The sequence below is a fragment of the Nansenia antarctica genome (assembly GCF_963989245.1).
Source record: "Nansenia antarctica genome assembly, chromosome: 11".
NCBI lineage: Eukaryota > Metazoa > Chordata > Actinopteri > Argentiniformes > Microstomatidae > Nansenia > Nansenia antarctica.
In genome coordinates, this window is record NC_137681.1 from 25,673,651 (window position 1) to 25,698,650 (window position 25,000).

The 25,000-nt window shown below is 49.3% G+C and overlaps 1 pseudogene across 1 annotated transcript in view; it reads left to right on the top strand.

The window, feature by feature from the left end:
* LOC308168041 (PH and SEC7 domain-containing protein 1-like) overlaps window positions 1-25,000 on the top strand; it is a 61,678-nt pseudogene that overhangs the window by 27,813 nt on the left and 8,865 nt on the right. Inside the window, exon 12 of the transcript in view lies at window positions 24,357-24,400. The product of the transcript in view is annotated as a PH and SEC7 domain-containing protein 1-like (transcript). The remainder of the gene's footprint in view (window positions 1-24,356; window positions 24,401-25,000) is intronic.

Sequence of the window (25,000 nt, forward strand, 5' to 3'; positions counted from 1 at the left end):
GGGCTGTAGAGGTGTTCTAAGGGGTAAATGTGGGGGTTTCCAGCATGTGCCATGGTGAGAGATGACTGAGTGGTACAGGACTGAAGGACTACACACAGAGGGGTATAGAGGGGTATAGAGGGGTACAGAGTAGTATAGAGGGGTACAGAGGGGTACAGAGAGGTATAGAGGGGTATAGAGAGGTATAGAGGGGTACAGAGGGGTATAGAGGGGTACAGAGGGGTATAGAGGGGTATAGAGAGGTATAGAGGGGTATAGAGAGGTATAGAGGGGTATAGAGGGGTACAGAGGGGTATAGAGGGGTACAGAGAGGTATAGAGGGGTACAGAGGGGTACAGTACTGTAGTAGGGGTACAGAGGGGTATAGAGGGGTACAGAGGGCTACAGAGTGGTATAGAGGGGTACATAGTGGTATAGAGTGGTATAGAGGGGTACAGAGTGGTATAGAGTGGTATAGAGAGTAACAGAGTGGTATATAGTGGTATAGAGGGGTACAGAGTGGTATAGAGGGGTATAGTACTGTAGTAAGGGTACAGAAGGGTATAGAGGGGTACAGAGGGGTATAGAGGGGTATAGAGGGGTACATAGGGATGTAGAGGGGTATAGAGGGGTAAAGAGGGGTATATATGGGTATAGAGGGGTATAGATGGGTAAAGAGGGGTACAGGGAGATATATAGGGATACAGAGGGGTACAGAGAGATACAGAGGGGTATAGAGGGGTACAGGGGGGTACAGAGGGGTGTAGAGGGGTATAGAGGGGTACAGAGAGATATATAGGGATACAGAGGGGTACAGAGAGGTATAGAGGGGTACAGAGGGGTGTAGGGGGGTATAGAGGGGTACAGAGAGGTATAGAGGGGTATAGAGGGGTACAGAGAGGTATAGAGGGGTATAGAGGGGTACAGAGAGGTATAGAGGGGTATAGAGGGGTACAGAGAGGTATAGAGGGGTACAGAGGGGTATAGAGGGGTATAGAGGGGTACAGAGGGGTGTAGAGGGATGTAGAGGGGTACAGAGAGGTATCGAGGGGTATAGAGGGGTACATAGGGGTATAGAGGGGTACAGAGGGGTACAGGGGGGTATAGAGGGGTACAGTACTGTAGTAGGGGTACAGAGGGGTTAAAACCAGAGTCAGTGACGACTGTAGCAGCGAAAGCAGTAGGAGGTCTTGAAAATAATGAGTATGGCCTGGTATTCCCATGGTCCATCTCTCTCTCCTTTCTGTCTCTCTTCTTCTCCCTCCCTCTCTGTCTCTCTCTCTCTCTCTCTCTCTCTCTCTCTCTCTCTCTCTCTCTCATTTTCACTCTATATATGTCTCACTCCTTCTTTCTTTCCAACTCCCCCCCCCCTCCCTCCCTCCCTCCCTCCCTAAATGTCTCTGCAGCGTTCTCAGATTAAGCCCAGTGATATGCTTCTCATTAACAGTACAATGGAGGGACGCAGCAGTCTCATGCTCTGGATGTTGCGTAGTCCTCTCTCTCTCTCTCCCACGTTTCTCCACACCCAATATGCCCATGGTAGACAGGTTTCAGCCTGGGTTTCTGCCTTTAAGCCCCTGAAATACCCTCTTGTCAGTGACTGAATACTTACTACTTGACGTCCTGTACTGTATCATATATCTGTACTGTATTGCAATGTGTATGATATTGCATTTCATCGTATTGTAACCTGTACAGCATTTTGCACAACTGCTGTTTCTACTGCAGTGCGACTGGTCCCGCTGTAGTACGACTACCATCACTTTATCACTCTAACACCTTATTCTACTTTATTATGACTTACTTTACTTAATTTTACTTTATTCTATTATTGTTGATTTTGTATCCTGCTACAATGCCAACGTTGAAGAACCTGAACATAAGAGTGTTACTCTTGTGTACCCCGTACACTGGATGTGATGAAAGCAATTCTGATTCTGATTACTGACAGAGAGGGTTGGAAGGAGAGATGGTTAGCAGGGTTTTTTCCCACAATTCCTTTATTCAAAATAGTGAAAATACCAACGTATGCTCGTCTGTAATCAGACCTAGCTGAGCTGCTGGAGCTGAAATGAAAAGAAGCAGCATCCACATACTCCAAACTGTGCAGAAATCAATGTTTTATTGTGAGAGCCTTCGGTCTTTCATAATCTCATATCATATCTTCAGGCATGCCTGCTTCTTTTCATTACAATTCCTTTATTCAAAAGCACTATGGTAGGTAGAGGGAGGCTTTTGCTAACAAGCTCGATATGTCAATAATATGTCAATGCATATATATGTAATGAACTCTCAGTAAGTTTTGCAGGTCTGTGTTTCTTTTCTTATAAATAGTACTGTATCAATGTGTGTGGGCACGGCTCTGTGTAGCAGTGTTTTGGAGCGCTGAGTCACTCCTGAGTCCACAGTATGTACGTCTATATCAACGTGTGCCCGTTCTGTGAGTCATAATGGGACCATAAACTATCCAAATGTACGCTAGGGGGCAGTTCCTCCTCCCATCGCTCCCCCAGATCCACACACACACATACACACACACACACACACACACACACACACACACACACACACACCTATCCCCCAGATCCACACACACACATACACACATACACACACACACACATACCTATCCTCCAGATCCACACACACACATACACACATACACACACACACACACACACACACACACACACACACACACCTATCCTCCAGATCCACACACACACACACACATACACACACACACACACACACACACCTATCCTCCAGATCCACACACACACATACACACATACACACACACACACACATACACACACACACACACACACACACACACACACCTATCCCCCAGATCCACACACACACATACATACATACACACACACACCTATCCCCCAGATCCACACACACACATACACACATACACACACACACACACACACACACACCTATCTCCCAGATCCACACACACACATACACACACACACACACACACACACACACACCTATCTCCCCGATCCACACGCACACATACACACACGCAAACACACGCACACACACACACACACACACACACACACCTATCCCCCAGATCCACATCCCTTTTCATCACTCAGCAGAAATAGACGTGTCTGAGAGGCTGATGAGATGACTTCCTGTGCAGTCACAGTGTTGAGATGACTTCCTGTGCAGTCACAGTGTTGAGATGACTTCCTGTAGGGTTCACCGCTCCTTCAGGTAACCCCCCCCCACTGATAGAAAAGGAGTTAGGATTAGGATTATAGGCGACTTGGTGGGTGAGGTATTGAGGTATATATTCGAGAGATTACTGTTCTGTTCCGGTGACCTTGAGCGTTCATCTATTAGTGATGTAGCCCATAACTATATACGACTGCTGAACCCACACATACTTAGAGGGGCTAGCTTTAGCTTCTGACCCCTGTTGAAGATCTATTTTAGTCCTTGGCTGGGGGCCCAGGTGGCTGAATGGTGTCGTTGACATAACTTCAAGGGTCTGGACTGCTAGCGCTAACGCTAATGCTAAAGCTAAAGCGCTAAAGCTAATGTTGCTGTGTGAAATAGGTTACACAGGACAAGCCCCACAAAACGACACCACCGACAGGGAACAAAATCAGCTGAAAAATGTCAAAAACATAAACTTCAGTCACAGAAAATACTGCAGACCTAGGCGACTCTGTAAGACCAGAGAGGATGAAACAGGCCGTTGGATGGAGAAGCTGCTCGGTCTGGGGGTTTCGCCCCCCCCCCCCCCCCTCAGCCTATAGGGTTGTATGGGGATGAGGCGAACATCCTGTTTGACCTCTGTGGAGTTTGGAGGACGAGGACGAGGAGGAGGAGGAGGAGGAGGAGGAGGAGGAGGGGGAGTCTTGGGGGGGGTGGGGGGGGACCATCCTCTGCGTGTCTGGAGTGCTGGGGGACATGTGACGTCTCTGTGAGCCTCTCAGCAGCGCGGGCAGTCTGGCCACAGAGAACCAGGTCATGTCTGAAGGGTGGGGGGGGGGGCGAGAGAGATGGAGGGAGAGAGAGAGAGAGAGGATGGAGGGAGAGAGAGATGGATGGAGAGAGAGAGAGAGAGAGGATGGAGGGAGAGAGAGATGGAGAGAGAGCGGGCACTCAACCCCCGCTGCTGAGCTCAGCAGAGACGCGGGGTTAGAGTACTGCCCCCCCCCCCCCCCCCCAGGTCCCCAAGCTGTCTTCTAGCTAGAGGAAGAGAGATGGAGAGAGAGAGAGTGAGAGAGAGAGAGAGAGAGAGGGGGAGAGGGAGAGAGAGAGAGAGATGGTGAAAGAGAGAGAGATAGAGAGAGAGAGAGAGAGAGAAACAGAGGATGTATTTTTTATGTTCTTCATCAGGGACATCTCACTTCCCTTTGTTTGTCTGAGACCCTTCTCCCTGGCCCCGCCCCTTCTCTCAGCCCCGCCCCTGCGATTCGGTCGTAGCTAGGAGGCTTGTGGTTGGTGGATAGGGTTGTAGTCGGCTGGGGGACTGAGGTCTCACACATCTCCACCTTACCATGACTGTGCACACGATACAGACTCCCACTGAAAGTGCTTAACACTAGAACAGCCGTGCCTTTTTTACATACTATAAGAGCCGCCTCGGGGGTCAAATGTCCATAGTCTTTACTATGGGAAGCTGCTATTTACACACAACGACCACTAGTTGGCGCCGTCTTGTAAATTAGCCTGCCTCCTACACAGAAAAACTGCAAAATAACTTTATACTAGCTTATCCTGATGTGATTTTGAAAATGTTAGGATACTGGGTGGTAGAACGCACATATCTAGGAAAGGTCATGAAAGGAGAGTCCTGAAGTTTGATTGAGTGCAAAGATATAAAAAAACAAAATACTCACAGTGGTTCTACTATCCAGAATGAAATCATTGCAGTGGTTCTGTCCAGAATTAAATCATTGCCGTGGGTCTCCCCAGAATTATATGATATGATTGCAGTGTGTGTGTGACTGGCACCGTCATTAGGTCCAGTGTCAAGCCAGACAGCAGAAGATATTGTGATTAATCCTGTAAGTCGTCCCTGGTACTGGTTCTTGAGTCAATAACTCTATCTGACAAAATGTCTCTGGAGGGAGAACACCTCCTCCATCTGTCTTCCTGCTGCGCCTCTCTGACAGGTGCTCCATCCACTCGCCCTCTATCTCTTCCCTCTATCTCTCCTTCTCTCTTCTTCTCTATCTCTTCTTCTTCTCTATCTCTCCTTCTCACTTCTTCTCTCTATCTCTTCCCTCTATCTCTTCTTCTCTCTATCTCTTCCCTCTATCTCTCCTTCTTTCTATCTCTTCTTCGCTATTATATCTTCTCTCTATCTCTTCTCTCTATCTATTTCCCCTCTATCTCTCCTTCTCTCTATCTCTTCCCTCTATCTCTTCTTCTCTTTCTCTCCTTCTCACTTCTTCTCTCTCTCTTCCCTCTATCTCTCCTTCTCTCTTTTTCTCTCTATCTCTTCTCTCTATCTCTCCTCTCTATCTCTTCTTCTCTTTCTCTCCTCTCTATCTCTTCTCTCTATCTCTTCTTCTCTTTATCTCTCCTCTCTATCTCTTCTCTCTATCTCTTCTTCTCTCTATCTCTTCTCTCTATCTCTTCCCTCTATCTCTTCTCTCTATCTCTTCTTCTCTCTATCTCTCCTCTCTATCTCTTCTTCTCTTTATCTCTCCTCTCTATCTCTTCTCTCTATCTCTTCTTCTCTCTATCTCTTCTCTCTATCTCTCCTCTCTATCTCTTCTCTCTATCTCTCCTCTCTCTCTCTTCTCTCTATCTCTTCTCTCTATCTCTTCTTCCCTCTATCTCTTCTCTCTATCTCTTCTTCTCTCTATCTCTTCTTCTCTATCTCTCCTCTCTATCTCTTCTCTCTATCTCTCCTTCTTTCTATCTCTTCTCTCTCTATCTCTTCCCTCTATCTCTTCTTCTCTCTATCTCTTCCCTCTATCTCTCCTTCTTTCTATCTCTTCTTCGCTATTATATCTTCTCTCTATCTCTTCTCTCTATCTATTTCCCCTCTATCTCTCCTTCTCTCTATCTCTCCTCTCTCTTCTCTCTATCTCTTCTCTCTATCTCTTCTTCTCTTTCTCTCCTTCTTACTTCTTCTCTCTATCTCTTCCCTCTATCTCTTCTTCTCTCTCTTCTCTTCTCTCTATCTCTCCTCTCTCTTCTCTCTATCTCTTCTTCTCTTTCTCTCCTTCTTACTTCTTCTCTCTATCTCTTCCCTCTATCTCTTCTTCTCTCTCTTCTCTTCTCTCTATCTCTTCCCTCTATCTCTTCTCTCTCTATCTCTTGTCTCTCTATCTCTTCTCTCTCTCTATCTCTTCTTCTCTCTATCTCTTCTCTCTATCTCTTCTTCTCTCTATCTCTCCTCTCTATCTCTTCTCTCTATCTCTTCTCTCTCTCTATCTCTTCTTCTCTCTATCTCTTCCCTCTATCTCTCCTTCTCTCTTCTCTCTATCTCTTCTCTCTCTATCTCTTCTTCTCTCTATCACTTCTCTCTCTCTATCTCTTTCCTCTATCTCTCCTTTCTTTCCGTTGCCATCTCAGGGGGGCAGATGGAGATCATCATCATACACACCAGTCACATATTTTCCACCGTGGCTGTTAAGAGATTTAGACGTGCAGGGGTGCAGCTGTTGTTGCCGAGAGACGGTCTGGGGAGAGGTATCGGAAACTAGCAGATAAACATCCCCGTAGCGTGCCGTGTGTGTGTGTGTGTGTGTGTGTGTGTGCGCCGTGTGCTGATGGAAAGATCAGGAGCTCAATTTGCTTTGAAAAAAATGAAAAGCAGTGTTACGGCTGTTTTGGGATCTGTATTGATAGTTCAGTCGCTGCGTTTGGGAATGTTAAACACACACTTGTTTGTTTGTCACAATTGTGCTGCTTTGAGCTTTTGGTTTTTATTAATGGTTGAAATGTATTTTTACACACACGCACACACACACACACACACACCAGAGACACGCACACATGCATATGCACACGCACACATGCACACTAGAGACACACACACACACACACACACACACACACACTGGAGATACGCACACATAAACATGCATATGCACATACATACACACACACACACATATAAACACACACACACACACACAAACACACAAACACACACACACGCACACACACACACACACACACACACTCGCGGTTCATTCCTGCAGATTTTTTCTGCTGTCTGCCTCCCCTCACCTCAACACACTTTCTACCTCAGAGAGGCTCGGAATGCTAATCCCCATAGTGTGTGGGTGTGTATGTGTGTGTGTGTGTGTGTGTGTGTTCGTGTGCGTGTGTGCACGTGTGTGTGTTCGTCTGTATGTGTTAGCATGAAGGAAGGGGGTTGGAAGGCTGTGATTCGCTACTGAGAGAAGAGAGAGGGAGGGAGGGAGGTACGCATTGAGGGAGATAGAGAGAGAGAGAGAGAGAGAGAGAGCACAGTCCCTCGCCGGTTCTTTTCTCACTGCGATTCAGACCTCCTCTCCTCCTCTCCTCCTCTCCTCCTCTCCTCCGCAGCAGAAAAAGAAAGGCACAGGAGAAGAGAGATCAAAGCAAAAAAGAGAGAACGAGAGGAAAAAAAGACAGAGAGAAACAAAGCGTGAAAGACATCAGCAGGAGGACAGACACACACACACACACACACACACACACCCTCCCACCCTCCCACCCTCCGGGGGGGTGCACAATGGAAAGAGGGATTTGAAAAGAGAAAAAAAACGAGTGGAAAAGAGAAGGATGGAGAGAAGGCGCCGATCAAGGAGGTGTTGAAAGGAAGTGGGGGTACGGTACGACAGTTGAGGGGTTTTCAAAAAAGAAGAAGAAGGAGGGAAGGAGCTAAAGGGATGACAAGAGAGCTGGACGGACAGACACGGAACTGAGGAAAGAGCTGCTCCTCTCTTCTTCTCTCCCCTACTTCTCTCAGACAGGAGAGCAGAGGACTCCCAGCCTGCCCCTCTCCTCTCTGTCATCTGACTGTCTGACAGACTGACGGGTGTCCATTTTATACACCTGCAGCAACAGGACGTACTCTAGACTCTCTCCTTCTCCACTGGAGTCACTGAATTGTCCCCCCCCCCCGTCAGCGTGGTTCTGCTCTTTTCGGGTTCTCTGGGTTCTTGTTCTGTTCGGACGTTGCTGCTCTTTTATTTGTTGATTTTTTTTTTCTTCTATCTGATTTGGTCTCTGATCTCCTGAGGGAGAGTGACGCAAGTTAAAGTGCTTTTTTCCTGAATTCTGCTCATAAGTGCCTCTCTCCTTTGTGTGTGTGCTGTGTTGTGTGTGTGTCTGTGTGTGTCTGTGTGTGTGTGTCTGTGTGTGTCTGTGTGTGTCTGTGTGTCTGTGTGTGTGCGTGTGTCTATATCAGGACAGGAAAGTGTGTGTGTGTGTGTGTGTGTGTGTGTGTGTGTGTACTGTATGCCTGCATGTGCCTTTTTCCCTCCTCATTTCCACCCTTTGCACCCGTCTGTTTCACACAGGCTGTCCTTTCACACCTCTGCAAGTGTTGGGTACCATCTGTGAGCATGTCAGCGTGTGTGTGAGTGTGTGCGTGTGTCCATCTGTGTGTGTGTGTGTGTCCATCTGTGCATGTGTGGGTGTGTGTGTGTGTACACATATCTATCTACCTGTGGTTTAGCCAGTGCTCACCTCAAAAGTTGCCAGGTTGGACCAGAGCCATTTCTATTATGTTGCCAGGTAGGACCAGAGCTATTTTCTATTAAGTTGCCAGGTAGGACCAGAGCTATTTTCTATTAAGTCGCCTGGTTAGGACCAGAGCTATTTCCGGGTCCAGTGTTGTGTCCCGGGGATGCTGTTTTAGTGGAGCTGACGAGAGGCAGAAGAACAGAAGGAATTGTGGGTCTCTTTGGGGCTCGACGGCTGTTCGGAGGAGGTCAGACACACCACAGTGATCTCCCGTCCAATCAAAGCGCCCGGGGGAAGCGAGGACAAACCTGCATTTGGGCCAATCGCTGGTTCAAATCACCTGCCTATACGCTCTCCTGTGTACACCTGTCTCTTCCTCCTCCTCCTCCTCCTCCTCATCCTCCTCCTCCTCCTCCTCCTCCCTGTAGGACTACAGTGTTATAAACCGCCCGTGTCGTGAGTGACGTTGAGAAGCAGTGGAAGGAGAACGCTCGTGGTCAAAGTATGACAGTGTATCTGTCTGCGTTCTAGATAGAAGCCCCGAGGCACCAGAGAGATCCGTTGTTCAGGTCCTGGTTCCCCTCCAGTCCAGTCCAGGCCTGGGCCGCGGCGTCGATAAGGACATCCTGAGGAGAGACAACCGCTGCCTGGTTGTCACGGTGACGACGGTTGTCACCACCACCTCCGCCACCACCGAGGCAGAGTGACCCCTCGACGCCTCGGGGGTGGGGGTGTCAGGCGACGCGTCAGGCGACGCTTCCTGACTCTCCGCCACACGGACAAGAGAAGCCTTCCCTCGAGGACGCCATCATCGTGGAGTCAGCTGCCCTGACACTTTCAAATCCCAACTGCCATTCCCTCAACTTCCAACTGCCATTTAACTTAAATCAGTTGTGGAGAAAAAACCCGAAAGAAAGGACACAGAAAGGAGTTTTTTTTTTTCTGTCTCCCCGACCTCCTCTATACCTATTTAAAACTATTAACATCTCGAGACGCATTGGGAGGACACGAGCTGGGCTATTTATTTGGCTGCGTTCGGAGGCGTTAGCTGGGCTGCGTGTGTCTCTACTGCTGCTCGACGGCTGACAGTGAGGAGGAGGCAGAGGCGGCGGCGGTGGTGGTAGTTGTCGTGGTTACGTCCCAGCCTCTGAGGTCATGATCGGGGTGAACAGCCTCCACTCTTCCGGGCGGTTCCGCTCGCGGTCGCTCTGCTCGGTCCGCTACGGCCGAGACTTCCGCATGATGGACCCTTTCCGTTACCCACGCACCCCGCGCTCGCGCTCCCTGAAGCCCCTGGTGTTCCCGGACCTGCTGGGTAAGGCCCAGGACGGACAGAACCACCCGCAGGCCCAGGCCCGCAAGAGGAAGAAGGTACGGTTACAGTACAGCTGCCTGGTGCTTTACCGGAAACACAGATTCACTTGATTCAGTGCCGAGGTGTGAATGAAGTCGGCCATATGTGACACAGTCTGATCATTTGGTCCTCATATCGGGATCCGATGTAATGATGATTCACGGAATGTGAATACATTTCCGCGTTGTTGAAAATCAATGACACATCGCTAGTCAACTAACACAGCTTGTTTTGTGAGCCTGCTAACAAGGTAAAGTAGTGTTAGAGTTAACTAGGTAGCAGTGGGGATAACTCACCCAATCCATTGCGTTGTTGCAGTATTTTGGCTCGACTAGCGAGTTTGTGTTTGTGATTCTCAACAACGTTGAAACGTAGTTCCGTGTTTCAAAAGAAAAGTCGGAACATTTTGATTGGTTGCCGACATGCGGACCAAATGATCAGACTGTGTCACATATTGTTGTTGTGTCCAAGGGTGACTTTACCGAAAAATGCATAAAATATGATGCTGCATCGTTTGTAGCCAATCCAAAGTATTTTTCCTAGGTAAATAAATACCACATAAATCACTGACTAAATCACACTTTCAATGTAAAATCTCCATTGGGGATGTTTTTTAATCCAGGAGTAGTCTTAATCTGCGTCCATGAAACCAGCCCTAGGTGGTGTGGAGTGTTCCGGAAATTCTTTGGCAGTTAGTGAATTAAGCCTGAATGTCGTCCTGGATTCAATCAAATCTTCAATGGAAGAAACCTCCATTGAAGATGCTTATTGTGTCCAGGAAACCAACCCGTTGTTAAACGTTGTTGTAACAGCAGTTATTACAGTGTTATTACAGGTAAAAGGGTCAACTTTATGTAAAGTGTTACCCTGAATTTACCCCATGAAAAGTGCTCTGGGGGTAACCTCACCCTCGATAGCCATCGTGGTTGTGGGCGTTGTTTTGCTGTGGGTGTTTTGCTGTGGGTGTGGGTTAAAGCCTGGTCTGCTGTGGGTGTGGGTTAAAGCCTGGTCTGCCTGTGGGTGTGGGTTAAACCCTGGTCTGCTGTGGGTGTAGGTTAAAGCCTGGTCTGCCTGTGGGTGTGGGTTAAAGCCTGGTCTGCCTGTGGGTGTGGGTTAGCTAGCGGCGGAAGATATGAGAGATCAACACCCTTTTCTTCTGCTGCAGATGAAAGCACAGGTGGGTATACCTGCTGGGCATTGCTGCCTGTCGCACCTCCGACGGTGCCAGTGGGCTGACTGCAGGGTCGTCAGCCGGGAGCCACCCTTCACTGATGTTTCGCTCCTTTAATCCCGGAACATCTCAAGGTGGTGGAGCAGTGACAGGGACGTCTCCCTGCCACTCCCTGCAGCCAGCCCTAGGATCCTCCTTTCCCCCACGCCTTGTCCTTTCTTCTGAGCCAGAGCCAGAAGCTCCCTTGTTCAGCCTCCTCCGCCAGGTCTTTGAGCGCCTTTCTCAGCTTGGATCCTGTGATCCCCAGCGACCTCAGGAGCCGCTGTGTAGATGTTCCTGTATAGCCTCTGCACCCAACTTCCACAGGATAGGTGACTGCCCTCCACCCTGCTTGCGAGCACGCAGCTGCCAAGTCTGTGTACTTTTCCTTCTTTCTCTCGAAGGCAGCCTCCATCCCCTCTTCCCATGGAACGGTCAGCTCCACCATGATGACTGTCCTCATCGGGGTAGACCAGAGTACGACATCTGGCCGAAGGGAGGTTGATGTGATCTCGTGTGGGAACTTCAGCTGTCGATCGAGGTCAGCTCTCATGTTCCACTCTCCTCCAGGAGACAGGAGGGACCACTGCTTCGTGCTGCTGCCCTGACTTTCTCCCCCTTGCCGGACAAACTGGATCCGCTGCTGTGATGTGACTGGGCTGCTCTTGTTTGATTCCAGTCTGCGTGCTTCCAGAATTTCTGCTAGTTTGCGCAGCACCCGGTCGTGCCGCCATCTGTACCGACCCTGCGTCAGTCCCGCCTTGCATCCAGAGAGGATGTGTCGCAAGTTTGGGTTGTTGGCGTTGCAGAGTTGGCAGGTCTCCTCTGTGCCGTACCAGAGGTGCAGGTTCCGGGAACTGGGAAGGGTGTCGTAGGTGGCCCTGATCGAGAAGCTCAGCCTTGCTTGGGGCAGCCTCCACATATCCTTCCATGTGATGGCTCTGTTGATCACAGCCTCCCACGTTGTCCACCTTCCTTGCTGTTGTTGGCCCACGGCTCTGATTTTGTAGCACTCCTCTTCGATCTTTACGACTTCAGAGATCACTAGATCTTTCCTTTCCTTCCTCGTTGCCTTGGACCACATCTTGGGTGCTGATCCCCATCCAAAACCAGTCCTGCCTGGCTGCAGCACCCCGACGATCTCCTGGTGTTTCAAGCGATTGATGGCCTGGTCAACTGCCTGCGTGGCATCCCACTTGCGTCCTGTGCGAACCTGGGCCTTGCTGTGTTGGACAAACGGGTCGGGTGAGTCTCTCAGCTCGAACACGAGTCTCACTTTCTCCTGTTTATAGCCCAGGCTGATGGATTTCAGTGGGAGCTTCAGTGTGGTTCTTCCAAACAGCGCTGTATTAGTGAGGCAGCGAGGAAGGCCCAGCCACTTGCGGATGTAGTTGTTGGCTTTTGCGTCCAACTTCAGCACTGTTGTTAAAGTGATGTCACACAACTTCAGGGGCCACATGAGACGTTGGTATAAGGTGAACTGGTAACACCACACCTTGAATTTCCCTGGCAGGAGGCTTTGGTCGATCTTCTTCAGGCCGTCCAAGAGCTGGGAAGTGACAGAAGAAGCCATGTGCTTGTCAGAAAGGTCAGCCGTGTAAAGCCTTCCGAGGCTTCGCACAGGATGGTCCACTAGCAGCGGGATCTTCTCGCCATCCACTGAGAAAGAGATGTTGTCATTCCGGACTCCTTTCCTGATTGAGAGACTGCGGGACTTAGTTGGTTTTATCCTCATCCGGGCCCATGTTAGGAGCTCCTCAAACCTCTTCAGAAGTCTCGCTGTGCACGCTGCTGTCTGAAGGAGTGTGGTGACATCATCCATATAGCTCCGTAGGGCTGGGAGTCGCAGACCTGACTGGGATCTGATTCCTCGGACCATCTGTCTTCCGCCGATTAGGATGATCTCAAACGCTGCTGTGAAAAGGATGGGGGAGATCGAACAACCCATCGCTATCCCTTTCTCCAGCCGGTGCCAACACGTTGAGAACTCCTGGGTTGTGTAGCATACATGGAAGTTGTTAAAGTAGGTTGCTAGTAGGCTCTGGATGCACGGTGGTATGTGGAAGAATTTGAGGGCAAAATGGATGAGCTGGTGGGGAACAGACCCATATGCATTTGCAAGGTCCAGCCAAACGACGTGCAGGTCTGATTTGCTCCGCTTCGCTGTCTGGATCTGTTCCCAGATCATAGCCGAGTGCTCCACGCAGCCAGGAAATCCTGGGACGCCTGCCTTCTGACAGCTGGTGTCGATGTAATTGTTTGCCAGGAGGTAGCTGGTCATGCGCTTTGCCATCACTGAGAAGAAGATCTTCCCCTCCACATTCAATAAGGCTATGCCTCTGAATTGGCTGATGTTATGGGAGTCTTTCTCTTTCGGGATGAAGGTAGTGACTGCTCTGCTCCATGCTGAAGGGATGGATTCTGTTTTCCAGGCAATGCCCATTAGTCTCCACAAAAGCTTCAGGGTCATTGGGCAGTTCTTGTATACCCTATAGGAGACGCCATTTGGTCCGGGTGCAGATGCAGCTCTCGCATGCTCCACCGCCTGCTTAACTTCAGACCATCTGGGGGGTGTGGTGTCAAACTGAGAAGAGGGCTCGGGTGGGAGCGGTACGTGCCCTGGGGAACCAAGGGGACTCTCCTTTTGGCTGTCACTGAGCTGGTCCTTGATGTGTTCCTCCAGCTCCTGCTCGGTGGTCTGCAGCTTCCCCGATTTCGTCTCCTCAAGCAAACCCCGGGCGTACTTGAACGGGTCCCGGAAGAAGTTCGTCCTTGCCTTTTCCTTGTTGCTTCTACGTTTCCTGATCCTTTCAGCTCGCCTCAGGTGGGTGAGTCTGGTTCTGATCTGACTCCAGAGGTTCTGCAAGCCCTCCTTCTCCTCTTCCTCAGCTCTCCTCCATGCCTTCCGCAAACGTCGCCGCTCCTTTACCAGCTGGAGGATTTCTCTCTCCCGTCTCCCGCTCTGCCTAGGAACGGACCTCCTCTGAGGCATCTCTCCAAATCTTCCCTTGCCTTCCTCATAGATGATATGGCCGAAGATGTTCAGCTTGGACGTTGTGCTGCCTCTTAGACTGTTCTGGAGGGTGGTATGTAAGCTTTCGTCGAAGCTTCTCCATGAATCCTTGTCGCTGGCCTTTGGCCACCTGATCTTGGGTTTCCGGTCTGGCTTCTCTGGGGTTTCCTTGGTGGATTCTCTACCTGGCGTTCTGCTCTGATGCTCCTGTTGTGGGTCGTGCAGATGTGGTTGCAAATCCTGCTGGGGAGGCTGTTCTTGCTCTCTCTCACCGGATGCAATGGTGGGATCAGTAGCACTGTGGTGCTCAACCTGGCTCTGATTCCTCCTTGTCTGACCTGCTGGCGCAGTGCAAGTTTGCATCTGATAGCTGCCTCCGCATTTTGTCCTCCCCTGGTGGATCCGCAGGCCCAAGTAGGTTGTTACTTTGGACCACCCACAGCTGCATTCTCTCAGGATCCTTTGATCGTTAGTCGTTGCCGTTCCAGTCGTTACCGTGTTATCTGTCGTGATTGGTCCATCTTCCATCCCGCCTCTCGGTGGACCGCCGGGTTGTTTTTTCCTTATTTTGCTTGTAGTTAGTTTGTGTATTGGAGGAATATAATGTGGAGAAAAGTATACTGCTTAGCGGTTTTAACCAGTGAAGTAGTTTACCGCACTGGAGTTACAGTGTTAGCTAGCTACTAGCCCTGACTCGTTCCCATAGCAACACAGCTCTTAAGTCAAGCTTAGCCAGAGGGGAAGGAGGCTAACTTTCTAACCTCAAAATAAGTCAGTCTTATTTTTTATGCAACAGGCAGTCTGGTCTAACCTGGGAACAAAAGACTAGTCTAAAGCTTCGTGCACACCGCGAACCGTGACCCACCGTTCTGACGCAACCTGGTGGGATGGGCTTGACGCATGTCGCATGCGATGCAGACGCAACATGTGTGCACAGCGGGGGAAGTTTGAACAAAAAGTTTTAACAATGGAGAAGCAATTGATTCTTGCCGTCTCTGGCCAACCAAAAGTTTGATACAGCTACATGCTGATACAGCTACATGTTGATACATATGTAAGGTGAATAGTGAGTTAACATGTTTATTAGTTGTATCCCTTCCTTGTTGTAAAACGTGTTGTTGTTGAACATGTCTGTGACTGAGATAGACTAGATACTTCGGAGGATGTTATCATAGTGTCTGTGATGCTAACGGCGCCATCTTTGCTAGCCTGTGGAGACGCTATGATAGCATTAGCTCCACACGGATTTAACATGAACAGTAGTAGACTACACTTGTAGTAGTAGTAGTAGTAGTTGTATAAGGTGAATAGTGACTGGTTATTCAGTACCCAGTCTGGAGACTAGATAGAAAATGAGCTCCTACGTGGGTAACATCATCTCTTATAAGCCCAGGATACATGATAGCCTTTAGCTAGGCTAGCGAAGTTTCCCACAGAAGTGGGGGGAAAAACGTCAGATTAGATATATAAACTGGTTATTTTGATAAACCGGATACATTTTGTGAATATATATGGTTACTTTCTCGCCTGAAAACATATAAAAACTTCATAAAATGACATATTAACACTTGTAGAGTCAAATTAAAGATTTTCGCCAATGGCGGATTTTACATCTAAAGGCGAAAGTTCTGGTCAAGAAACTACTTCCGGTTGTTTTGACGGACCCAACGCAACGCAAAAGCTGAAATATTTTGACTGATTACCGCACCCTGACGGACAAGAAACGCAATGCAGAGCAACGCAACGGATCAACGCAACTGCCCCATTGAGATGAATGACTTCCGGTGCAACGCAATGACCTGGTGTGCACGAAGCTTAAGGCTTCAACCACCGTCTTAATCTGTGTTTACGCAACTGGCCCCCAGGTCTGTTGTGGGTGTGGGTTAAACCCAGGTCTGTTGTGGGTGTGGGTTAAACCCAGGTCTGTAGGGTTGCCACCCGTACCTTGAAATACGGAATCGTTCCTTATTTGACAGTTAAAAGATGCGTTCCGTTTTGAACCAATACGGAACGCTGTTTGTTCCGTATTTTCAATCCACCCGCATTGCGTGATTCCTCCAATATATCTTACTGCAGCGCTGGGCAATATCAGTGTTTCCTCTATATGCATTGATTCGTGGCGGCCCGCACTGCAATCGAGACTGAATCGCTCAACAGGCGCGCGGCGCGAGGCGACGCACTTGCAAAACAGTTTTGTGATTGGTCCGAATTTAGCGGGACATTTGGATTTCAGGAAATCGCCCGTCCCTTTAATCTTTTCTATCGCACACGGCGGCCTGTCAGACGTGAAACAGCGTGCTTCTGGAGAGTAGCACTCCCGTAATGCCAGGATCCAGATGAACCAAGCTGCAGTGACACAGTATTTCGTACCACAGGCATCTCCTGAAGCAGATAAGGTAATGATCGATTTTGAATCCATTCTACCATGTGTGACGGTTGTTGTTGTTGTTAGTAGTCGATGTGGGCAGAATCGTCCCTAGTGTGTGTCACGTGATGCAAGACAGGGTGGTTGTCATAGCAACGATCAACATAGTGTACAATTACTGATCGATGTATCATCAATATAAATATAGTGCACAAAATTAAAATAATAAAATAAACAACTCTGATGTTATATATTATTATTATGTTATGTGCTCGACTCATCTGGAAAATTGCATTTTCAATACTAATGGATTAACAGGATACAGACAAATGCTCAGAGAAAAATATATTTAAAAAAATGTATTAATATGTTTTTCTCACATTAAAAATGTTTGTGAAGATTTCTGTGGTTTCACTGTTTGGAAACAGAAACTGGTGTGACTTTCATAACTGTGTCCAAACAACACTACAATTAATACTGTTGAATTTCATTAACAATTTGTCATCCTCTCCCCCCTCTAGGTTACAGCAGCGGAATTGACGCATGTGTACCACACGGTTAAGCACAACCTCAGCTACAATAGTGCTGACTGTGGACACAAACTCAATCAAACGATTCTGCATGATTCCAAAATCGTAAAGAAAATGTCTCTAGGGAGAACAAAGGCAGAAGCAATGGTCAAAGACGTCCTTGCGCCGAAGGCAGTGGGTGAAGTTCTTAATGTCTTGACATCAGGACCCCTCCCATTCTCCATCCAGACGGATGCATCAAATAAGGGGAACAGGAAGATGTTTCCCCTTGCTGTACAATTCTTTCAGCCAGAAACTGGGGTCACCAACAGAATGCTTGACTTCATAGAAAATGCAGATGAGTCAGCCGCTGGGATTATATATTCCATACAACAATCACTTGATAAATTTGGCTTATCATTAGATCAAGTGACAGCATATAGTACAAACAATACTAATGTAAATTATGGAATCCACAACTCGGTCTTCACAAACCTGAAGAAAAAGCAAAAGGATCTGCTGCAAGGGAACTGTCATGCCCACATTATGCACAACACAGTGAAACATGCTCTGGACCAGCTCACTGTAGATGTCGAAAACATTGTGCTGAAGGTCTATGGGCACTTCTCCGTATCAGCCAAACGAAGAGAATCCCTCAAAGAGTTTTGTGAATTTTGTGATGTGGAATTCAGGGAGATTCTACGACATGTCACAACAAGGTGTCTCTCCCTCAATCCAGCCATCACCCGGCTTATGCAAACATGGACTGCTTTCAAGTCTTACTTCATCAGCCTGGGGGATGAGTGTCCCAGACAGATCAGAGATTTGTTAAATCTCAGTGAAGACTCAACTGGGGAAGACCCTGACATTGTGGAGGTTTACCTCCTGTTCTGCAACAATATCCTCTCCCTCTTTGAGGAAGTTGTTAAGAAGCTGGAAAGCAATTCAAGCACCTGTGTTGAGTTATATTCCATCATGGATAACTTCAAGCAAAAACTCACACAAACTCACACGACCATTTCTATGGCTACTTAACCAAAGTGAAGCTGCAGCGTCTCCTTCCACATGATGCAAACAAGGCAAGGGCAGATTTCACTGCGTTTCTTAACACAGCAATCTCTTGATGAGAAATGGTTTAACTTTTCAGAGAACAACTGGTTGTTCTCCCTGCAATCTCTCTCTCTGCACCATGGAATGGCTACCTTCAGTGATATTGAGAGGATCACTGGTAAAATCAACCTCATCCATAAAGTCAATATGGATGAACTATATGATGAATGCACCACAGCAAATGCCACTTTGAAGGGGCTCAGGGAGGGTGCAGAAGATGAGTGGAAGTCCAAAGCTGTGGCTACCAGGTGGGTGGCTATCTTTCAAGCAGCTGACCTGCCTAACATGCTGTCCGTCATCAGCCACATCCTGAGCGTCCCAGCATCCACTGGATATGTGGAAAGGATCTTTTCCAGAATGACCAGCAAATGGAGTGACTGCAGGAACAGGTGCTCTGTGGAGCTCATGAGGAGTGAGCTGCTGATCACTCTCAACTTTGAGCTGTCCTGTTCAGAGTTTTACTCCATTGTTTTGAAAGACAAACAGCTGCTCAGTGCTGCAAGGAGTGATCAGAAGTACACTTGGAAAAAGAAATACACACAGTGAGGAAGAGAGAGAGAGGTGTTAACTGTTTTCACAGGAAAAATAAGTAACACAATGAGGAGAAGAGAGAGAGCTCAACTGCTAAACCCTGTCTACTGCTGCACAGGATTGAATGATGACTGTTGAATGTTTTGTAGTTTCATAAATTATTATTTGCACCATTGTTGCACTATATTTGAAAGTGGCAAAGCTTTGTTTAATTGTAAGTTATTGAGTTAAGTTATGGTGCATATACTGTATGCTAATGATTTTTTTTTGTTTAATACATTTTGTATTAAGATACGTTCAGTCAGTGTTAATAAAGCACTTGAAACTTTAAGTATGAATCTAAATGCTTTATTGAAACGATGTTTAACTTATGATTTACTAGCACTGGGGCCCCCACCCCGCCCTTGGGCCCGTGGTGGTCGTGGTCCCGAGGAGCGGGGCCCCTACTGCGAGGGGTGTCCCTTATTTCTCTGACTGAAAGGTGGCAACCCTAGTTGTGGGTGTGGGTTCTCATCCCATTTCGGAGTCACAGTTTGTTCTCGTTTGTGACCATAATGGGTGTGATCACAAGCGTGTCAAATAATTGTTCTTCTGACATGCAATTTACAACACATTGTAAAATGTCATGTAGAATACACGGTGAGCTAATGTTGGTCATTCATAGGCGTGTTCTGGGCTGTTACGTGTAATTGAAGCGCAGGCCCGTCCTTCCCCCAGACATGGAACTAGCGTGACAGACCCCCAGATGCAGTTTTTCCAGTGCGTTTATGTGTGTGACTCATTCCTTATGGTGGGAGACAGACCGTACCGTCAACAAAGTGGTATCGGTTCGTTTGCCGAGGGGTTGCCTGATTGGTCAGGCTGTAGAGTGTAGTGTGCGTTGGCGTGGTAACGCCGCTACTCAAGGCTAATGGCGGGAGGGTCGTCAGGTCTGTGTGACGCTGACGGGGGACGGAGGAGGAGGAGACGGACGTCCCTCCTGGTCTGAATGAGCCTGGTGGCCCCAGTGACTCTGACTGATACACACACACACACACACACACACGCGCACACACACACACACACACACACAGGAGCACAGGCGCACTCACACACACACGCAAGCATAGACACACGCACACACACACACAACCACACACACCACACATAAGCATAGATATACACACACACACACACACACAAGCGTAGATACACACACACCACACACACACACACACACACACACCACACACACACACAGACACACACACACACACACACACACAAGCGTAGACACACACACACACACACACACACACACACACACACCAGCTCCTCCCCCCTCCTCTCAGCTGTCTTTGTGCTGCCTGGGCTCTGACAGCGCCTTTCCATTCATCTCACTAATATCTCTATTAACCCCCCCCCTCCTCCCCCCCTCTCTGCCTCCCCCCTGCCCTCCCCCCTCCCCAGCCTGCCCTGGCCTGTTGGCAGCCTGGAGCAGTGTGTGTACATCAACATCAGTCTCCCTCACTGATTACTTTCCAATGTAGTGGTGTATAATGACTGGGCCTAATGAGGAGCCAGGCTGGTCTGGTAGTGGGCCGTTGGGCCAGTCGATGTGAGATGGAGATATTGAACAGATTTTAATCAAAACTCACATCTTGTTATGTTGCTGTGATGTTATTTCGGTTCAATTTGTCATTGTGTCCCCAATAAGAGGGCAATAGTCATTATGGGGTGTTGGTTGTTGTTGTTGTTGTTGTTGTTGTTTAATATTTTAATATCTTTACCGACTGAGATTTCCCAGTTTGAGCCACCGCCGTTTATATCTGTTGCCACGAGCAACAGTAGATCAAATTCACAGCTCAGGTTTAATATTCAGAGTTGAATGTTTTGGTCTAGGAAAGAGAGACTGGATCAACATCCACCTCTCCTCTGCCTTCACTGGAAGACAGCGCTGACACGTGCTGCTGATGAATATTCATGAGGAGCTTGGAACACCGTTTGACTTCCCATTTTATACAGTTTGTATCCATAGCGATGGAAATTTGAGCCAGAACCAAGAGACAGAGATTCAAAATGGTCTGGTTGGTGCTCATGAATATTCATAAAGCTCTCTGGCGTTCCGAGTCTTTCAATTAGTCCCAGTAGTTTCAAAAGAGAATTTAGGGGGAAATTAGTCTGATTGGACACACGGCATCAAATACATTATGAAAATTATTTTATTTTTCGGTGGACTTTTAAACACTATACACATTGATATTGAACCGTCAGTTTCACATCATCATGCTGAGTCGTTTGGGTTTGCCAACGTGTACTGAGAACTCATCAGCATTAGTTTCCTCATCAGGACAAAAATCTAATTATGGAGAGAGAGAAGAGAGAATAGGTTTTTCACAGAAACAGAATTACATTTCCACGGCGGTTTTTTCGGGCCAGATGCAGCCGTCGTTCCCGTAGCGACCATTAGGAACCATTCCCAGGGTGCACTGGGGTCTGGAACAGAGACATTAGTGGTGATAATGAACCGCCCTGCTCGGGTCCTCTCCGTCATGTCAGCTGTCACTCAGCTGTCAGCCACCCCCCCCTCCCCCCTCCCTCCATCCCTCCATCCCTCCATCCCTGCCTCCCTCCATCCCTCCATCCCTCCCTCCATCCCTCCATCCCTCCATCCCTCCCACCCCCCTCCCTCCCTCCCTCCATCCACCTCCCTCCCTCCCACCCCCCATCCCTCCCTCCCTCTCCCCATCCCTCCCTTCCTCTCCCCATCCCTCCCTCCCTCCCATCCACCCTCCCACCCCCCATCCCTCCCTTCCTCTCCCCATCCCTCCCTCCCTCTCCCCATCCCTCCCTCCCATCCTCCTCCCTCCGTCCCACCCCCCATCCCTCCCTCCCTCTCCCCATCCCTCCGTCCCACCCCCCATCCCTCCCTCCCTCCCTCTCCCCATCCCTCCCTCCCTCCCACTGCTACCTCCCCTCAGACCGTGATCTCAAATCCAACATCACATCCCCAAAAGTATCTCCAGTGTGTATACAGCCCCTTCAACACCGCTCCAGTGTGTATACAGCCCCTTCCACACCGCTCCAGTGTTCTCCGTCGCTCAAAGCGCTTCACAACGGAAGGGGTAAAAAAAAGAGGATCAAATGAAAACAGCAACGAGAGAAAAGGAAAACGTTTTTAAACCGACAGCTGAGCTGGCTCTCCCCCCCCCCCCACTCCTCCACACCGGGGGTCTCTGTCTCTGTGTAGATCATCTCCAGCTGGCGTATCGGTCCCCATGGTCACTACAGGAGCTGGGGCTGATTGGGGGGGATGAAGTCTCAATGAGGAGGCTGGCAGTGTGGTTCTGTTGAAGGGTGAAGCAGACAGGCAGCCTGACGCGGTGTGTGTGTGCGTGTGTGTGCGTGTGCGTGTGCGTGTGTGTGTGTGTGTGTGCGTGTGTGTGTGTGTGTCTCTTTTATAAGGCCTGTTGTGTTCATCAATAAGGGAAGCGCAACGCACCGCACCGCAGCGAGACACACTGCTTCATCCTCTAACAGTAGGGGGCGACTGTGGCTCGGTAGAGGCTGGTGGAGGTAGACGCTGTGTCTCAGGAGGTAGAGGCTGTGTCTCAGGAGGTAGAGGCTGGTAGAGGTAGAGGCTGTGTCTCAGGAGGTAGAGGCTGGTGGAGGTAGAGGCTGTGTCTCAGGAGGTAGAGGCTGGTAGAGGTAGAGGCTGTGTCTCAGGAGGTAGAGGCTGGTGGAGGTAGAGGCTGTGGCTCAGGAGGTAGAGGCTAGTGGAGGTAGAGGCTGTGTCTCAGGAGGTAGAGGCTGGTGGAGGTAGAGGCTGTGTCTCAGGAGGTAGAGACTGGTGGAGGTCGAGGCTGTGTCTCAGGAGGTAGAGGCTGGTGGAGGTAGAGGCTGTGTCTCAGGAGGTAGAGGCTGTGTCTCAGGATGTAGAGGCTGGTGGAGGTAGAGGCTGTGTCTCAGGAGGTAGAGGCTGTGTCTCAGGATGTAGAGGCTGTGTCTCAGGATGTAGAGGCTGGTGGAGGTAGAGGCTGTGTCTCAGGAGGTAGAGGCTGGTGGAGGTAGAGGCTGTGTCTCAGGAGGTAGAGGCTGTGTCTCAGGATGTAGAGGCTGGTGGAGGTAGAGGCTGTGTCTCAGGAGGTAGAGGCTGTGTCTCAGGATGTAGAGGCTGTGTCTCAGGATGTAGAGGCTGGTGGAGGTAGAGGCTGTGTCTCAGGAGGTAGAGGCTGTGTCTCAGGATGTAGAGGCTGTGTCTCAGGAGGTAGAGGCTGTGGCTCAGGAGATAGAGGCTGTGTCTCAGGAGGTAGAGGCTAGTGGAGGTAGAGGCTGTGGCTCAGGAGGTAGAGGCTGTGTCTCAGGAGGTAGAGGCTGTGTCTCAGGAGATAGAGGCTGTGTCTCAGGAGGTAGAGGCTAGTGGAGGTAGAGGCTGTGGCTCAGGAGGTAGAGACTGGTGGAGGTAGAGGCTGTGTCTCAGGAGGTAGAGGCTGGTGGAGGTAGAGGCTGTGTCTCAGGAGGTAGAGGCTGGTGGAGGTAGAGGCTGTGTCTCAGGAGGTAGAGGCTGGTGGAGGTAGAGGCTGTGGCTCAGGAGGTAGAGGCTGGTGGCGGTAGAGGCTGTGTCTCAGGAGGTAGAGGCTGGTGGAGGTAGAGGCTGTGGCTCAGGAGGTAGAGGCTGGTGGAGGTAGAGGCTGTGTCTCAGGAGGTAGAGGCTGGTGGAGGTAGAGGCTGTGTCTCAGGAGGTAGAGGCTGGTGGAGGTAGAGGCTGTGTCTCAGGAGGTAGAGGCTGGTGGAGGTAGAGGCTGTGTCTCAGGAGGTAGAGGCTGGTGGAGGTAGAGGCTGCAAAGTCAGCGGTTCGATCCCCGGACCGGACCGGGCAAGACACTGAACTCCAAATCTGCTCCCAGTCAGCGGGCTGGCGCCTTGCATGATAGCTTGCCGCCATTGGTGTGTGAAAGTGTGTGTGAATGGGTGATTGAGAGGCCGTTGTAAAGTGCTTTGGATAAAAGCGCTATATGTGTCACATTCTAATGCTTTGGTCCTCATGTCGGTATCTGATGTAATGATCAGACTTTTCTAAAATGTGAATACATTTCCGCGTTGTTGAAAATCAACGACACATTGCTAGTCAGCTAACACAGCTGGTTTTGTGAGCCTGCTAACAATGTAAAGTAGTGTTATAGTTAACTAGGTAGCAGTGAGGATTACTCACCCAATCCATTGCGTATTTTGGCTTGACTAGCAAGTTTGTGTTGTTGATTCTCAACAACGTTGAAACGTAGTTCCGTGGTTGCCGGTATGCGGAACCAAAACACTAGAACGTGTCACACATATATAAGTGCAGTCCAACCCCCTCTTCCTCCCTACTGGGTGATTCTCCAGAGGTGCCTTTGATTGACAGGGTCGTGCTGGAGAGAGTGATTCCCCCTAATGGAAAATATAGGGTTATTGAATGGACTGTGGTTGTGGTGTGTGGCCTACATTATGGATTGATTGGTGTATCGTATGATTGATTGGCCTGTCTAACGACCAGGCAAGGCTGATTGATTGTGTTGTGTCAGTGTGACCTGTGACCCAGGTGAAGCTGTGTCATGGTGGTCTAAAGCAGAGTGACTCTGTGCTTTCTCCCACAGGCCCTCTACAACTCCATCAAGAATGAGAAGCTTCAGTGGACAATGTAAGTTCCTGCTTCATACCGGCACGCCACATACGTCTGTACTATGTTCACACTCTGGGGTTATGTTTTGAGTGTGTTTGTGTGTGTGGGGTGTGTGTGTGTGTGTGGGGGGGGGTGTGTGTGTGCATGTGCATGCGTGTGTGCGTGCGTTTGTTTGTTTGTGTGTGTGTGTGAGTGTGTGTGTGTGTATGCGTGTGTGTGCGTGCGTGCATGTGTGGGTGTGGGTGTGGGTGTGTGGGTTTGTTTGTGTGTGTGGGTGTGGGGGGGGGGGGTTGTTTCTGTGTGTGTGTGTGTGTGTGTGTGTGTGTGTGCATGTGCATGCGTGCGTGGGTGTGTGGGTGCTGGTGTGGGTTTGTTTGTGTGTGTGGGTGTGGGTCTGTTTGTGTGTATGTGTGGGGGGGGGTTGTTTGTGTGTGTGTGTGTGTGTGTGTGTGTGTGTGTGTGTGTGTGCGCGTGCCTGTGTGTGTATTCTAAATGAGGAAGAGCTCTAGTAATTGTCTGAATCCTGTCTTCTTTCTGGTCTGCTGGCTGGAGCGCAGGGTGACGCTAACCCCATAGCTGTTGTAGCTAACCCCATAGCTGTTGTAGCTAACCCCATAG